General features: G+C 59.4%; 1 protein-coding gene across 4 annotated transcripts in view; it reads left to right on the top strand.

The window, feature by feature from the left end:
* Nucleotides 1-298, top strand: part of LOC100745430 (protein Wnt-6) — a 58,962-nt gene that overhangs the window by 56,645 nt on the left and 2,019 nt on the right. The window lies entirely within an intron of this gene.

The raw sequence follows: 298 nt of genomic DNA, 5'->3' as shown, positions 1-298 counted from the left end.
CGATTGCCGACAGATACGCGCTCTCGATACTTTGACGGAGGGCACCGATTCCGCTGCGCTGGCCGCGCAACAACTCGACGCACAGCTGCGAGTCCGATCGCGCGCCCGCGCCTCCAAAGGAATCGGTAATTGGACCCGCATTCCGCCTTCCGATTATAAGTTAATCCGCTAATGGGCCAACGCGGACTCGCGAGATTCTATCGCGGTTCCGCTCGCGCAAACTTTGATCGCGCGGGAAACCAGCGATCGGGTTGCCTGCGGGATCGTAGATTGGAAACGTCTAGAGGCGGGAGAGAAA

This window comes from Bombus impatiens, unplaced genomic scaffold (assembly GCF_000188095.3).
Source record: "Bombus impatiens unplaced genomic scaffold, BIMP_2.2 scf_0647, whole genome shotgun sequence".
Classification (NCBI taxonomy): domain Eukaryota; kingdom Metazoa; phylum Arthropoda; class Insecta; order Hymenoptera; family Apidae; genus Bombus; species Bombus impatiens.
This window is presented reverse-complemented; position numbering and strand designations above follow the sequence as displayed.